This window comes from Vulpes lagopus, chromosome 20, assembly GCF_018345385.1.
Source record: "Vulpes lagopus strain Blue_001 chromosome 20, ASM1834538v1, whole genome shotgun sequence".
NCBI lineage: Eukaryota > Metazoa > Chordata > Mammalia > Carnivora > Canidae > Vulpes > Vulpes lagopus.
Window position 1 is genome coordinate 37,239,946 of NC_054843.1, and position 6,823 is coordinate 37,246,768.

Genomic DNA, 6,823 nt, shown 5'->3' on the forward strand with positions numbered 1-6,823 from the left:
TCTAAGAGTTCTGGAGGCCAGGAGTCCATTATCAAGTGTCGACAGCTGTGGTTTCTTCTGAGGCCTCTCTCCTTGACTTCCCAGAGGCTACCTTCTCCCTGTGCCTTCACATAGTCTTCCCTCTGTCCATGTCCATTCCACAATTCTTCTCTTTTAGGAACACCTTTTAGGTGTTCTTTTAGGAACACTTTTTTTTTTTTTTTTTTAAGTCAAATGTTTTAATGGTGCAATTAAAGTAATCAAGGGTTCAAATATACTTTTTCAATATATTAGTTTCTTTAAAGTCATGTTCAGGCAAGGTGCTGTTTAAAAAACCACTATTAGCTTTGTCCACAGATGTTATCAAAAGTTATCCACGGTAGTTCTGATGTTGAATGCAGCTTTAAACAATAAAAAATTGTGTTTAAAGAGTACTTCTCAAAGCAAATTACATAACTAGGGAGTCCCAAACTTATAAACTAAAGATTCTGACACAAATGCACAAAATAAAGTTGGCAACATTAAAGAAAGGTCACATGAATTTTGAGATAATGTAGTGTTTAATGTTGAGCAAACTTGGTCGTGACTCTCAAAGGTGATAGAGTTCTGTTTTGGCTGTCAGGAGGAAACTGCCCGCAACCTCAAAATACAAATCAGATTAACAAAGCATTTTAGATGTCTATATAAAGCACAGAGCACATAGGAAGTGCCAGATAGAAAGATATGGCTCTGGCTTTCTGCTCCCACCTCAATCCATTATGTGCAGTATTTGACATTTTCACATATGCTCGTGTCTCAGGAAAACATTTGGGATTAAACATTTGGATTAAAGCCCTTCCTAATGATCTCATTTTAACTTAATTTCTTCTTTTAAAACCCTATCTCCAAATGCAGTCACATTCTGAGGTACTAATGGATAAGACTTCAACATCTAAATTTTGAGGGGACATAATTCAGCACATAATGGATACCTTTTGAGGAAAAGTCAGATCTGTGTTCCAATCTAGTTTTGCCACCTTTTCAAACCTTGAAGAAGTTAACTTAATCATAATAATTGTTTCATTTTCACTGAGGTGATAACTAATAAAAGCCACCTCAAAGGATTATCGTTAACATTAAAGGGAAAACATTAGGAGACTATAATATATGCTTGTCACACAAGAAAAAAAAAAGGAATCACAATGTGCTTGTCACACATGTGATCATTTTATATTATAAATTAGTACTGTTCCCCTGTCTTTGTCCTTTTTATTGTATGTCCTTCCCTATTTCAAAGTGTGTGTTTGTGTGTTTCCCCATTATCTTCTAACAGCAGAAGTTTACATTATCTTCATATGAAGAGTAAAGGTAGAGTAAGTGGTGCAGTTAATTACGCAGAACATTGGCTCAGCATGCAGCCACTCTCTCCCGAACACTGAGAGTCCTGCTCACATGCTACAAAACCTGTCTAGGCCGCAGTATTCTCTGTTAACAAGTACAGTGTCTGCCTGTTTTGAATTGGCAGTCACGTTAGAGTGAGCAAGAGTGAACTGTCATTGAGAATCTCCTGTGTTTCCTTTAATCTGAAAGATGTTAGAAATGAATGAAATATGGTCTCCGACCCTAAAGAGTAAATAATCCAGCTCAGGAGTAGGAAAGCATTTTTTTTCTGTAAAGAGCCAGATAGTAAATATTTGAGGCTTTGTGGCCCACAGGGTATCTGTTTCTAACTACTCAATTCTGAAGTCCTGATGCAAGAGCAGTCATGAACAATACACAAATAAGGGTGACTGTGTTCCAATGCACATTTATTTATGGAAATTGAAATTTAAATTTCATGTAATTGTCATTGGCCATGATATATTTATTTTTCTTCTTTGGGCCGTTTTCAACGACGACTTTCAAACATTTTTGTAGCCTGTGTACCTATAAAAGACAGGTAGTAGGCTTCATTTGGCCTGCTGTCCAAAGTCTGACAGCCCCTGAGCCTAGTTTAAAAAGTGAGAAAATACTTAGGAGATATTTTGATACTTGCACATGAAATTGAGTGATATATTTTGCAGCAGAAACATTATGTGATTTCAATGGCCTAGTGCTCTTAATATAAATATTAATTATTTTATAAGAGTGTCAAAATGAGGTGTAATGGATCCTTCTACCCTCACCCCTTAGAAGATAACTACATCATTAGTTAGGACTATCATTAGATCTTTACTCCTGTGTTCATATCAGGCAAATCTCTCACTCCCAGCTTGGATAATTGGTTTTACTGCATGCTATGGGAACCTGGAAGACTGCAATTCTCAGAGTCCATTCCTTTCTAGCATTCATTCAAGAATCCCAAGTGTAAGTCATGTCTTGTCCCATGGGGGAGAAACCAAGTATTCCAACCTAGAGAGCAAGAGGAGTGGGTGAAGTATAGTTCTCACTGTTGAGGAGATAAATGTCTGAACCCAGAGCTCATCTGATAGGTGAGTTGCCAATAAATCTCTATGGATAACAGCAGTTGTGAAAGACATCCATAACATTCTGAGATGGAAGTACCTTCCTACTTTCACTCATCTGGCTTGTCAAGACTTCACAGTGCTGGCCTTGAGGCACATGGCAACATAAGCAGTATGAATGTTTTCACAAGTGGACACCACCATGAGGTCATGAAAGGAAGCAATTAAATCAGATTGGGATCATTTCTGGTAGAAAGGGTACCTGGGTAAAAGGAATGTCCAAGTAGGTAGATTTATACAAGAATTTAGAAACTCCACAAATCTATTCTACTTTAGAGCCTAAAGATACTTTAAACTACTAGAGCAGAGGTGTTTGACTTGTATTAATGAAAAGTGACATTCATTCACAGTTATAAATTAAAAGCTACTTTTACAGAAGGAAAAGTCCTATATTTGAAAGTATTATCAGTTTTGAAGACAGAAGCTCTGGAGCATATATTCAATTTTTAGACCGGGAAGTCTTTCTCAGTTTTCCATATCCTATGAAATGAATGTCTGCTAAATTCACTGCTCTAATTTATGATGCTATACAAAGTTTGCATCCAATCTATAATCTTTAACAGTAGACTGCAATTTTAGAATTTAAAAATCAGTTCAGTAAATAAATGACTGTTTGAAATGTACCTATGTTAGAGGAGTATTTACTGAAACTGTTTAATTCATGTTTATCATCACATGCCATAGAATAAATAATGCCATTTAATATTTGGACTCTTTTAGAAGTTTTCTATAATTTTGTTTTTAAATGATGTTATACTTAATTTTGTAAACTAACTCAAATCCTCTTTGGAAGTAAGCAAAAAGTGTAAGACAAATAAGAACATAAGTTTAATTTTGTACTTCTATGCCATCGATCTATAATGCCAGATATGAATATATAGCAAAAGACATGTAGCCCATAACAATGGTAACGTAATCATTCCAAAAACCAAAGTTAAAATGCACATGAATTTCCTGTTTAACCAATTTTCAGGCAAAACCCTTTTTCTACCCAGTTAGTTATCTTGTATTTGAATATGTTTTCTTTTCTTTTATTTCCCCTAATGTAATTGCCTTTGCATACAACAGAATGGCTAATGCCATCACTTGGTTTACATTTGTTTTGCTTCCTGCTGTTGAATGAACAATCAGTGTTTACAGATTAGCAGCAGTTGTAGTCTTCTGACTTTTTACTCCTTTCAAACTGGCAAATGAGAAGCATTTTATATTTGTTGCTCTGGCATTTTTGGAGTAGCTAGGACATTCACAGTGCACACCACTGTTATTCATACTGTTATAATTCCTTTGCAGTTAAGTCATTACGAGCAATCATAGCAGGCTTGTAGTACAATACCTTATATGGGAATGTCATGTGAGATGCCCAGAGCAACACAAAAAATAAAGGCCAACTTGTCTGGCTGAGGAGGGATTTATTGCAAGCCCCCTTGCAGAGGGATCTTTTGGAAAGTATTATATGCTTCTGCAGGGCAGATCATATGAACATGAAATGCAGCAGGTGTCCTGAGCCTCAAAGGAAAGGTGCAATGAACATCCAACCATACAGCAATTCTAAAAGAATTTATCACAATTCCAGTTGCATTTCCTCTATACACAAAACTTTAACTGAATTATTTTGATAATTAAAATATTAACCAAAATTAGTACAGATCAGCAAAACCACGAAAGCACTCTGGGACATTTAGTTAGCCCCACTTCCCTACTTACTTCCCTGCTTCGAAGCAAACTGGAAAGACAAGTTTACTTTCTTGTCCATGGACCTATATCTCTGCATGCCTGTAATTTGCTGTGAGATACTTTGAAAGAATGATTCCAAAGTACACGTGGAATGAGGCCCTTAATTTATCAATCCCAAGAGTCTCAGAAATTTAATTTATGAGACCCTGGGGCAATTTAACACCTGGCCCTGCCTCAGACATAAACCCCATGTCAAGAGAGAATTTGGAAGTTTTAAAGAAGTAGTTCCAACAAGGGAAACACTGTAGGGAAAGACAGCAAATGTAGAAGTTCCAGAACTATTTCTTGAACCATCTAATCAAGTCTCGTATCTTTTTCTCTGTGTGTATGTTATTATTTTAATTAAAATGAAAATAATACCCTATCCAAGTGTGTGCTAAGACAATAGATTATGAATAACTAACATTGATGTAACATCTTATTGCTAACACCTAACGTCAGTACATTTGACCCTCACACCTACATGATGAGATATGGTGAGAATGGATATAAGTGAGAAAACAAAGCATGAGAGATTTAGTGAATGGTTAATTTCAAGAGAAATATATACAGTCATCACAACTAGGTATTCTTACTAATTACTTTTAACTTTTTAAGTTTACTTTTTAAGAATACTAGGTATTCTTTTATAATTACTTTTTTTTGTTGAGATTTTCTTTTTAAGTAATCTCTACACCCAGCATGGGGTTTGAACTTATTACCTTAAGATCAAGAGTCAAATGCTCTACCAAATGAGCCAGACAGGTGTCCCAGTCTCTACTCTTTTAAATATACTTACTGTACAATATGAAATATTTATTTCAGAATCGAAATGGTTTGTCTCAGTGCAAGGTGAAAGGTCTAAATGCAAAATCATGTTTTCTGAATCCTCTTAATTGCAAGAACTGGCAAGGATTTCAGAGAGCATCCTCCAAACCGCTGGTTCTACGAAATGAACCAGCAAAATCTGTGGACTTTTTACAGAACTTTATACAGACTTTTAAAGACAATGGGTAACTTCTACACCCTGTGATAGATGCCAGATTTCTGACTCAGATCACTTTAAAAATTCTGAATTAACTGAATAAACATGAGAGTAAACAATGATGCTGACAAGAATTGAAGCAAAGATGCCAACCACAACCAACTATAAGCACAGTCTAATATGTTTTAATCTTGTGCCGCATTTCTGTTCTTCAGTAGACAAAATAATGACCCCGCAAAGATGTCCATACCCCAGTCCCCAGAACCTGTGAATGTTACTTTACATAGCAAGAGGAACTTTATGTACGCTAGTAAGATGAAAGATCTTGAGATGGGAACATCATCCTGGATCATCTTGGTTGGCCCAATCTAATCATAGTAACTAAAAGCTTCCTAGGCCAGGTCGAAGACAGAGATGTGACAATGAAGAAGGGACAGAGAGTTGAAATCCCTGGCTTTTAAGACAGAGGAAGGAGGCCCTGAGCCAAGGAACACAAGTGAACTACAGAAGCTGGAAAGGCGAAGGGAATGAATTTTCTGCTAGAGTCTCTAGAAAGAACAAGCCTGCTCATCTCTTGATTTTAGCACAGTGAAACCTCTGTCGAACTTCTAAGTGACAAAACTTAAAAGGTTACAAATGTGTTGTTTTAATTCACTATGTTTGTAGTAAGTGGTTATAGCAACAATAACACACATTAATATATACTCTATTTCTAAACCTTTGACTTAACTGATTAAGTTAATTAAGAAAAATATCACAACAGGGCTGTAAACACTTATCATTGATTCAAACTGACTTTATCCTTTTAATGGCTTTTGTGACTAATTTTTTATAACATCTTATACTGAAGTTATGCTTTCATGGGTGATTTTTATATCACAACTCTTCTAAAAACTAAAAAAAATTAAACGTGTTTTATTCATTTGATGATGAACATTGGTTTGACAATTATTTTTTCTCATTAAAATAAATGAATGTATTTTTTTCAATAAGCAATGATTTTGACATATAGATGTAGTATTTCTTTTTTTTAAAAGATTTTATTTATTTATTTATTTATTTATTTATTTATTTATTTATTTAATTTATTTGAGAGAGTGAGTGAGCAGGTGAGAGAGAGAGAGCACAGACAGGGCAAGAGAGAAGGGGAGAAGCAGACTCCCCACTGAGCAGAGAGCTGGGTGGTGGGCTCTATCCCAGGACCCCAGGACCATGACCTGAGCCAAAGACAGACACCTAAGCAGCTGAGCCAGCCAGGCACCCCTGTACCATTTCTATAGACGTATACCAGGGTGTATCGTCTTTCACAGTAACATGATATTGAGATGTGTAGAGTAGTATGGGTGACTACTTGGTCATTTTATTTGAATTAAATCTGCTTCTGTAATAATGGACTGCTGTTTTTAAATTCTAAAACAGCAGTGCCTCTCATATGAGGATTTTGATAAAGAAGATTCATTTGTCATCTGGTTTTCAGTCTGAATTTTTGATGTATTATACTTGCATGACACTTGAGATGAATATTGAAGATCACCAATGAAATGGGAAGCCACGGTTACATTTATAGTTAATGTTGTGTGTCGCATTTTATGGAGGATTTTCTATCTTCACATGTGGTTGACTTGGCTGGCTCACTGGTTATATATAATTCTTGATCCATTTC